The 10,518-nt window shown below is 40.7% G+C and overlaps 1 protein-coding gene across 3 annotated transcripts in view; it reads left to right on the top strand.

Moving 5' to 3' along the window:
* The window catches only part of Klhl32 (kelch like family member 32), a 219,245-nt gene that overhangs the window by 168,278 nt on the left and 40,449 nt on the right, over positions 1–10,518 (top strand). The window lies entirely within an intron of this gene.

Below are 10,518 nucleotides of genomic sequence, written 5' to 3'. Positions count from 1 at the left end.
CCCACTGAGACTGCCTACTATTTACAGATGTCCTTCTCCAAAGATCCTAGCCAGAATTCCACACCTCATTGCCTATTTTGTGCTTGACAATCATTCTGCTCCAAGACTGGGTTCAGGTACTGGGTCGTGTTTCTTTTTCCTCTTTATTCCTTCCATCCCACCCCCCATTTAGAACTCTTCATCTTGACTCTGGGGAGAAGGCATAGGTCTTTGATGTCTTAGGGTGACTCCATGTTCTCTCATTTGGCAAACACCTATGAGTTGACCCTGGAGTTAAATATAGCCCTGTCTCACATAACCTACAGATGAGCACTTGGAAGAGCCACTCTCTCTTACTCACTCCTTCAGCCACTATAGTCCCCTTTCCATCACACGTCTTCAGAAAGCATCAAGCTAACGGTCCTCTCATTTCTTCACACACCATCTTCCTCACATGAGCACTCGAGATGAAGCCATTTTCAGGCCGTCTCCATCTAAATGAAGCCATTTTCTCAGAAGTAAAATTCTCACAATTCTAAATTCACACTTGAGTCCTAATTTGTGGCTTCTTTGATACTCACTTGCTTTAAGGATCCATTCAGTACCTTTAAGCCCTTCTATATGACCAACTATTCATAGAATCAAATCTCTGAAATTCTATTCTTGTTTAAAAAAAGACTATGATAATTATAGTGAAAACTGTACCTTTTTGCATAACAGAAGTGTTACAATGTGGGAAAGAAGGCTTCCTCTTCCCCCAGGTATTTATAGTGTACAGGGGATAAGTTAGGGAATAGCTGTGAAATAATGCTATTTAAGCATCAGCAGTGAGTCTGGAACTTGAGGCGTGAAGGCAGTCACTGGGTGGCCTTTATAATACATTGGCAGCTCAGGTCATGTCTCCCCTTCCCTTGGTCTATCGAACGTTATGGTGCCTGCTCTACAACCCAGCCCCTTAAGGGTGGATGCTGGCTCCTCACAGTGTACAGTATCATGCAGCTTAGACACTTCCTGTGCACCATCTCACCCTTGTATCACTCCTTGAGGGAGCTGACTATTTCTGTGTCCTTGACTTTTGTTGGATGCTTGAGCCTGTGAGGTTCATTTGGCCATGCTATTACAGATTTTAGTTGGGGAGTATAAGTGCCCATGTTGGGTTTCATGGTCTAAGTGGATGAGGACAACTGACCAGGTCTCTTCCTCAGGTGGGCACCAGATCTCATTACAGATGTTTGTGAGTCACCATGTGGTTGCTGAAAATTGCACTCAGAACCTTTGGAAGAGCAGGCAGTGCTCTTAACCACTATGGACAAGTTCAACAGAACCGCCATATACATGCTGCCCATGCTTGATTCAGCTTTGCCAGGTCATAAATTTGTTTCATTTTTATACGAGTGCCCAGTGAATCTTCTGCTGAATCATTATTCATAAACCAAGCTACAAAGAGTGATTAAAGGCTTGATGCTCTCAGGATGCTCTATGGCATATTTACAAATTAAACAGTTTTGTTAGTCATAACATATATAAATTTTCCAGGAGCATTAAAACACCAATGAGATGGCAGCATAGAAGGATGGTCCATAGCTGCGGCTGGATCTCTGTCTTCAAACACTCTAGCTTCCAGGTCTTTAAGGTTTTCTACCATCATTCCAGTTGCATAAGTACATTGTGCAGAGACTCGGGATACTTGACTTGATATGGTGCTGGTAGACTTGGAATTGAATGGCAAGAAAGAATCCATGTGTGTGTGTGCTGCTCAGAATCTTTCTCATTGAGTACATTCTCAACACACAGTGAACTCTCAAGAAGCCAAGGAATGGATGAGTTTTAAAAAAACTGAAGGGAAGATTAATGGTTATATCATTATATCATTTATCCACAAAACAACAAAAAGAAGATAAGTAGTCAGCTCAGACAATTGACTGTTATTTTAGTTTCCAGCATCTCTTGAGCTAGTAGTGTTGTAAAAGGAGCGGCAGGCTGCTTCCCACAACCCGGCTAGCTTTACCCGAAATAATTACACGGAAAACTGTATTCATTTAAACACTGCCTAGCCCATTATTTCCAGCCTCTTATTGGCTAATTCTCACATCTTAATTAACTCATATCTAGTAATCTGTGTATCACCACAATGTCGTGGCTTACCAGGAAGATTCTAACCTGCGTCCATCTCTGGCCGGAGCTTCATGGCATCTGCCTGTCTCTGCTTTCTTCCTCCCACAATTCTGTTCTGTTTTCCCCACCTACCTATGTTCTGACCTATCAGGCCAAGCACTTTTCTGTATTAATTAACCAATGAAAGCAACAGATAGATAGAAGACCCTCCTACATCATTTCCCCTACCTTCTCCTGTAGCAGTTTCGGGTTATAAGTTGAGGTCTTTGATCTATTTGGAGCTGATGTTTGTGTTAGCTGAGATATAAATTTCTCATTATATATATGGATATATATGCATGTCCAGTTTTCCAGCAGAATTTGTTGAATATGGAGTTTTTCCTCCATGACAATGCTACCAAAAACAAGTTGGTAAGATTCAGTGCACTCCCAACCAAAATCCCCATGCTGTGTTTTACAGGAATACAAAGATACCATTCATATAGACATAAAAAAGACCTTAGATGCCCAAGGCAACCATGAGCAAGAGGAATAATGCTGGAAGCATCACCATTCCCAATCTCATGTTTTACTATGGAACCACACTAATAAAAACGGCACAATGTCACCACAAAAACAGATGTGGAGATTGCAGGAATCGAATAAAGGAGCCAGATTTAAGTTCACACAATTACAGCCAAGCACAAGTTTATGATGTTTTTGACAACAGTCTTTTCAAAAAAAAATCAGCTCAAAATGGTAGCCAGTTGTATAACAATAAATATTAAACGTTGCTTTTTTTCTCATTTGAATTTTCTTTGTTTTTGTATGCAAAGAACTTTTTAAAACATACTATTGTGTTATGGACTAAACCAAAGAGCAACTTGCATTACTTGTGGTTTGTACTCCTAGCTGTGTAGACTTTGGATATGTGGACTGTAGGGAAAGCCTGGAGTGTTTTCCATCACAGCCCTTGTAGCCTCTGTCTGTATCTTCCTCCATAGGTAAGACTCATGTTTCATATCAAGGGATCTTGCTTGTGGAGCCTTGATGTGTATATAAAGATGGTTATTAGAGCACATACTTTATGCAAAAAGTGAAAAATAAAAGCATTTATCAATGTCCCAACTTCATAAAATTTTAAATGAACAATGAAAGAGTATGTTATCATCCCCATCTGCTAAGCTGAATCTTTGTTTTAAATCTGCCAGAGTTTTCCTTCCTACAGCAGCACATGGTCCTGGGGCCTCGTAAGATCTGATTCCATTGAAATATGTTTCTTAGAGAGAAAATCGCCTATGTGACATGTGTCTGCAGTCAGCTATAATGGTTAATGTGCAACCTTCCTTGAAAAATCTGTTTTACAAGCAAAATGTTGACACAGTTTTAATTATAGCACTCGAGTGAGCACTGTTGTAATTTTTAATACTCCTCCATGGTGACATTGTCATTGTTCTAATAGAGGAAACACACTGATCTGGCATCCCCAGTTTCCAGTGCTTTGGGGTTTTGTGGGAATGCTGTCTTTTTTTAGTTGAAGTTTTTCATTTGGTCCTAAAGAAAAGAATGTGACTCGAGGTTTGGTGTGTTTATTTATTAATGTAAGTGTTCTCTGTGACAGTCATTATTCTGATTTAATATGTCACCATGTGGATCTTACATGACTCACATTAAGGAGGGGGTTTCTGTGCAATAATAGAGCGTGGAAAAATCTAGACACCTGCTTACTGTCATTGTAGAAACTCTCTACATTTTTAACCTAAATAAACTATATTGATACTAAAATTTTATCACACTAAGGATTTATGTTTTCCAGAAATAAATACCCATTAAAATGGTATCTAAAATAATGTGCCTTAAGATAGTAACAATCACTGACCTCTCTTTTGTGGTCACGATTAGAAGAGAGTGTGCTTGATATTGTCTACACATGGTCGTTCAGTATGTGCTGTCCTGGCTTCCCACTCAGCACCCAGATCTGCTCTTTAACATATGCTTCTCTTTGGGAGCTTCACAAATGTCAGCAGCTTGGTTTGGTCTTGTGTTCTTCCTCCTCGCCTTCTGAGGTGGCACAGTGTGGTTTAGGGTACCTCTTGGGATCCCAGGAGAGCCCAGTGCCCTGGCCTGTCTGAATGGAAAGAACAGAGTCACATGTGCCTTCACAGCATGGCCTCTGGAAAAGAAGGCTCAGGGCATCCTCAGCAAGGCTGGTTCACAGCCACGTTCAGGCCAGGGTAGAATAAAGGCTGGAAACAAGAGTAACAGTCACTGCTTACCAGGTGCTGGCTGAGTACTTTGATGAGGATACCTTTCTTGGGGAAAGAGTACGTGTGAATCAAGACCAAATAGCTGTCATTCTTAAATGCTGTGATATCATTTTTATCTTTTTTAGTGTTAAGATTTGATCATTCATCTCATGAAAACCTGCTTTTTCATGTCTTAAAAAATTTTTAAGCATGCATTAATTATATACTAGAAGTTCCCTTATATTTTCACCTATAAATGATATTTCCTGATTATATTCGCCCAATTACTCCATCTTATCACCTTTCTACTCCATTAATCTTGCTCCTCCTCTAACTGGTCTTTCTTCTAGTTTCATTTCTTCATGCCTTGCGTGTGGTCCGATTTATTTAATTAGGGTTCCTTGTACAAGTGTGGATGAGGAGTCATTTACAAGAACATGGGCGCTTACCAGTGGCTGCACCCCCGGCAAAAAATGCCTTCTCCTTCCGCGGGAGCCATTAACTGCCATTAGCAACTTAGGGAGGGACAGGGCCTCATGAACACCCCTCCCAAGAACCTTCATTTTGAGACCTTGTGTCCCACACACCTGTCACATGTAAAGATATTTCTGTGCAAGATGGAGTTGGGGATGACTTTATAATTAATAAATTTTCTAAACTTCTAATGCTAAGAATTTTTTATTTCTTTGGTTTCAAATGTTATAGTACACATACGCTTTCACATATGTAAGTACAGTTAGGCTTCAAATCAGCTACTCTTTTTAAAATTGGACCAAGAATTTCAGGTTTCAACATAGCAGCTTCTGAGTGTGTCCAACAGGAGCATATCTTGATGCTAGAGATATGACATTTGTTCATGTGATATACTTCTGAAGTATAGTGAACATGCTGCATATGTTAATTGAAAACAAACATATAAAGTTTAGATTTATGTACTATTGAATTTAGCATTGTGTGTGTATATATGTCCTATATTCTCCTTCCTAAAGTAGCACTCAGCAGAGAGAGGCAGAGGAAAACAAAGGAAAAGAACTCCATTTCCATAGGCCTTTGATCCCAGTTGACTTTACAAGGAATAACTTGGCATTAATGTATATATACATATATATACGTGTGTGTGTGTGTGTGTGTGTGTGTGTGTGTGTGTGTGTGTGTATTTCTGATCTTGGCCATTCTTAAAAGTGCAAGATAGGAGGGAAGGAGATGGAAATTTTTAAATATAAAAAAAATAAACCATGAGAAAAAAAAAAGGAAAAAAAGAAAAAAAAAGTGCAAGATAGAATCTTAGAGTTGTTTTGATTTGCATTTCTCTGATGACTAAGGATGTTGAACATTTCCTTAAGTATCTTTCAGCCATTTTAGATTCCTCTGTTGAGAGTTCTCTGTTTAGATCTTTACTCCACTTTTTATTTTTATTGGATTATTTGTTATTTTGATGACCAATTTCTTGAGTTCTTTGTATATTTTGGAGATCAGACCTCTGTCTCATGTGGGGTTAGTGAAGATCTTTTCCCAATCTGTAGGCGGGTATATATCCAATGGATGCTTAGTTGTGCCACAAGGGCATGGGCTCAACTATGTTCATAGCAGCATTGTTTGTCATAGCCCATAACCTGGAAATAACCTAAATGCCCCTTGACCAAAGAACAGATAAGGAAAATGTGGTACATTTACACAATGGAGTACTACATAGCAGAAACAATAATAACATCTTAAATTGTGCAGGCAAATGGATGGAGCTAGAAAACATCATTTTGAATGAGGTAACCTGTAGTAAGGAGCTGTGGGCAGGCCTGCTTTTTGTCCTGCCCTGCTCCCGCATGGCTAGCTTTACACCCAAAATAACAACACACAAATTGTATTGTTTTAAACACTGCCTGGCCCATTAGTTTCAGCCTCTTACTCACATCTTGATTAACCCATATCTAATAATCTGTGTAGCACCACAAAGTGGTGCCTTACCGGGAAGATCCTAGCGTATGTCCATCTTGGGCTGGAGCTTCATCGCGTCTGTATCCCTGAGGAGAGGCACGGCTGTCTGACTAACTTCCCAGCATTCTGTTCTGTCTTCTCCACCCACCTAAGAGCCGGCCTATCAAATGTGCCAGGCAGTTTCTTTATTAACCAATGAAATCCACTCAAACAGAAGACCCTCCCACATCAGTAACCCAGACCCAGAAAGACAATTATCACATGTACTCACTCATAGGTGGTTTTTAAACATAAAGCAAAGGAAACCAGCCTACAAATCACAATCCCAGAGAACCTAGACAACAATGAGGACCCTAAGAGAGACATACAAAGTTCTAATCTACATGGGAAGTAGAAAAGTAGAAAATTAGAAAAATTTATTCCTGAGTAAATAAAAATAAAAAATTAAAAATTTATATATATTTTTATTTTTATTGAGCTCTACATTTTTTCTGCTCCCCTCCATGCCTCTCTTCTCCCCTTCAACCCTCTCCCTAAATCCCCATGCTCCCAATTGAGAGCTTTCAAAATTGGAGAGATAATAAAACATCAACACAAGCCTCTAGTAGATAAATTAAATAATGTGCTGGGCAGTGGTAGCACACACCTTTAATCCCAACACTCAGGAGGCAGAGGCTGGCCAGATCTCTGTGAGTTTGAGGGCAGCCTGGGCTATAAAGCAAGTACCAGGGCAACTTCACCCTGTCTTGAAAAAAAAAAAACTTAAAAAAAATTAAATAAATATAAAGGAATAGAGTAGTGATGATAACTAAAAAACTGGCAGAAATGGGCTAAGAAAATAGAATTCTGCCCTTGAAGCAAATATTCATAGCACCATGGATCAGCCACTGTCCGTATGAAAGATCCAAGGCTGAGACAGATTATCTGAGTTAACCCCTCAAGTTAACTCCTTAGCTTGAATGAAGCTCCTTGTGGCCTAGGAAGGGACAGTTCCTGATGGAGTTGTTTAAACTAAGGTAGGTAGAAGTACACGGGAGTATCCTCTGCAGACTCATGTCTGAACACTTCATCACCACCTAATGACACTGATTTCGGAGGCTGTGGAATGGTGAGCAGTGGACCTGCTGGCAGAGGTAGTTCCCTGGGAGTTACAGTGCTAGTTTATGTGTTTTAATAAATAAAGCTTGTCTAAATATCATAAGGGCAAAGCTAGAGGTCAGGTGGTGGTGGCACACACCTTTAATCCCAATATTTGGGAGACAGACACGGATGGATCTCTGTGAGTTCGGGGCCACCCTGAGCTACACAGGATCAATACAGAAACAAATTCAAGTGGTGATGCCTCAAACCTTTAATCCCAGCACTAGAGGGAATATAAACTGGGAGGAGAAAGAGGTTTAGGCTGCTTAGTCTGCTGGGCCAGCTTAGTCTGCTCAATCTGCATTCGCCCAGTTTTGGTAGAGGTAAGACTTCTCTTATGTGGCTTGGCTGCTTTGCCTTTCTGGTTTTTAGGTTGAACCCTAATACCTGCCTCTAGGTTTTTTTTTTTGTTTTTTTTTTTTTTTTTTTTTTTATTCGTGCTACAGGGAGTGGATTTTTGAAGACTATAGACTACCACTTCCGGTCTTGGTTTCAGCTTTCTGACTGGTAACCACATTATGCCTCACAACCTCATGATCTCATGCTTCTGTCACCATAGAGGCCACTCTATCCTGCTGTGATTACTTAGTCTTCATGGGCAATAATCTTCTAAGACTGTGAGCCAAAGAAATTCTTTCTTCTCTTAACTTGCTTCTGACAGACATTTGATTAGAGTGAAAAGAATGCAACAGGTATAGTGGCATTGGGCTATGCACATCTAGACAGGTACAGTAGCGTTGGCCTGTGTAGCTCTAAGGTTTATTAGAACTGATTCCACCACTCTTTGGGGAGAGGGGTAGTGTTTCCAAGGTTTCTTTGTGTAACAATCCTGACTGTCCTGGAACTCACTTTCATAGACCAGCCTGGCCTCGAACTCACAGAGATCCACCTGCCCCTGCCTCCCAAGTGCTGGGACTAAAGGCGTGCGCCACCACTGCCTGATCCCAGCCCTCTTATCTAGTGAGACAGACTCTGCATTTGAACCGGAAAATTTGGTAACTCATGTGAAAGTGTGGTTTGAAGCTGACAGCAGAACAGTATATTGTATATTACATTTTGTATTATATTTGCAATATATTGTATATTACACTTCCTTTTGTTCTAGATAAACTCATGTATAGCAGGCGTCTATGTTCTGAAAATGTCAATAAGTTATAGAAGCGTAAAAATGATATCCAGAAATCAAAATCATCTCAAAACCAAACTAATATAGTTGCACAGACAACTGTATAGTATTCATATATAGTGTTGGGGGAATGGAAAGTTTCAGAACATGGCATGGGAAGGGAAAGGCAGTGACCACTGGTTCATTGTCGGTTTGAATTGAGAGTTCCTAAAAACTAGGCAGAGCTGAGGCTCATGTCCTAGAAAGAGAATGATAAACTGTGTGTTTAGAGGTGACATGGAAGACTGATTGTGGATTAGGAAGAACTGATTGATGGAGAGAGAAAGAACTAATTAAGTAGGCAGGTGCGTGCTGACAACGAGGCTTTGGCGGCATGAGCATTATCTAGTGTTCGCCCGGTGCTGTTTCCTGTAGTTTTCACACGGGGCCTGCAGAAGCAGATGGATGCCGAGAAACCGGTTCACAGCAAAACCCGATCAGCTGCAGCTGCTCACATGAGGAGCAGAAGCAAAGGTTGTGTGTGTGTCACAAAACATACTTGGTTTCTGACAGTTTTTAGTGGGGTGACTTTATTTCTGAGAACTTTCGAGAGCTCGTGAGCAGCAAACAAAAAGCCATTTATTTCTGAGTTACTGAGTTACCTCTCTATGGAGATAATTGGAGGCCCCATTTCCCAAGACTTCTAAAACGGAGCTGGAGAGGACGAGATGCCACATATGAGAATGCTCTCCACACTAGCAGAGACTGGGGGAAGACAAAGGATGTGTTTCTCTTGCCCCTTTGATTACTGCCGGTTACCATACAAGGATATTTTTCCTTCCTCAGGTTGATGCCTTATTTAAATAAAAATGCACTTGTCTATTTTAAAAAAAAAACTCTATAGAGTGTTATTTATTTTCCCTCAGTGGTCTCTGCCTCACTGATACCCAGTGGGGTTCTTTTTTCATTTCATTTAATTGCACAGTTATTAATTAAGAGAGGGATTCACTACATAGCAGACGTAGCGTCTCCGCCTCCACTTACTCTTTCCTGGTGAGAGGACAAGCCCACAATGCACTTCGCCTTTCGGAGCCATTTGTCAAGTAGATGGCGAAACCCCGGCAGCCTGGAATCCTTGCGTGCTGCAGAGACTTTGAGACGATTCTTTATACCAGTTCAAACCCAGTTCATTTCACCAGGAGTAATGGTCTGAGGATGGCACACCTCCTCCTCTGTCCTTCTGTAGATTCAACATCACCTACACAGGGAGGACCCAAACCGCAATTCCATGAAAGAGCAAATAAGCAGTAAAATCTAGTATTCAAATCCGCCCCTTTCCCCTTCCAATTCCTTGAGTTCCATGCCAGTACTTTCTAGGAGACTAGGTTTCATATGGATACTGCTAGGAATCACCAATGTCAGCTGTGTCAATGGGATGTCCTCAGTGTACTAGCTTATGTTAGTGCGTGAGTCGGCTTAACACACTCAAGTATCAAGTCACGTTAGTTAAGTTTGCATTCTGCTATTGTTTCTGTAATATAAAGATAAATTCTTCTGTCTCCTGTTTGTGGAAATGATTCTAAAGCAACCACAGGCATCTTACATTGCAAAGGACAATGGTCTTCGTGGTGAAAAGCAAGAGTGAGGGGAGAATTGTATAGGGTGCATTGTTACTCTGTCTATTCTTGTTTCCTCCTGATGGCTGTATCTACCGAAGTGGCGGAGGTAGCCTTTTTCTTTCTTCTAAATTATTCTTCTAGGGGCATATTGATTTTCTCTCAAGATGATCCTGTGGTCTCAGGGGATGACGTGACTTCTCACATTGCTCATATTGACAGAGTCCCTTCATCTGTGGTTGACATACATTAGCTGAGCTATGATGGCACTACCCACCATGGGTTTTCCTGGTGGTTAGGTGTCTGCAGTGCAGATGAAGGGACAGGCTGTTTCATAGTATTTTTGTTCTTTGAAAAGCAATTACTGTTCATCCTAAAAGATGTCATAAGCCCTGAGAATGCTGCT

This window comes from Arvicola amphibius, chromosome 11 (assembly GCF_903992535.2).
Source record: "Arvicola amphibius chromosome 11, mArvAmp1.2, whole genome shotgun sequence".
NCBI lineage: Eukaryota > Metazoa > Chordata > Mammalia > Rodentia > Cricetidae > Arvicola > Arvicola amphibius.
This window is presented reverse-complemented; position numbering and strand designations above follow the sequence as displayed.